The following is a 750-nucleotide window of genomic DNA, read 5'->3' as shown; positions in this document are numbered from 1 at the left end:
CCAACGGCTTGTGTCCTCCACAATCCATGACCTCATCTCCTCCTCTGCTCTTCAACCTAACAACCCTGGCCGCCCCATTGTCTCTGCTTGCAATTGCCCCACCGAACTCATTTCAAAATACCTCGACCATATTCTATCCCTGTTAGTTGCTGCCCTCCCATCCCACATACACGACACTAACCACGCCCTTCGCCTCTTCTATTCCTTTTCTTTCCCTCCCGGCCCCTCAAACCTCCTCTTCACCCTGGACATCAAATCTCTATACACCGTGATTCCACACAACGATGGTCTCTCAGCCCTCCAATACTTCCTTGACCGCCGCCCTGACCCCACACCTAGCACTCCTACCCTGCTTCGTCTGGCAGAACTCGTCCTCACCCTCAACTGCTTCACGTTCGCCGGAGATACCTACCAACAGGAATCTGGGGTCGCGATGGGAACGAGAATGGGTCCCAATTATGCCAACCTCTTCGTTGGTTACATTGAGGCCCAAGTATTCTCCCAATTCTCCGGTCCGACCCCAGAATTATACGGTCGCTACATAGATGAATGTATAGGAGCCACCTGCCTCTCCCGCGAACAGCTCTGCCTTTTCATCTCCTTCCTCTCTAACTTCCACCCTGCTCTTGACTTTACTTCTACCATCTCTGACACCTCTGTTAACTTCCTCAACATCTCTCTTTCCATCAAACCCCCCTCCAACTCTCTAACTACCTCCGCCTTCTTCAAACCCACTGACTCCCACCTCTA

Source organism: Octopus bimaculoides, chromosome 20 (genome assembly GCF_001194135.2).
Source record: "Octopus bimaculoides isolate UCB-OBI-ISO-001 chromosome 20, ASM119413v2, whole genome shotgun sequence".
Classification (NCBI taxonomy): domain Eukaryota; kingdom Metazoa; phylum Mollusca; class Cephalopoda; order Octopoda; family Octopodidae; genus Octopus; species Octopus bimaculoides.
Note: the sequence above shows the minus strand (reverse complement) of the source record.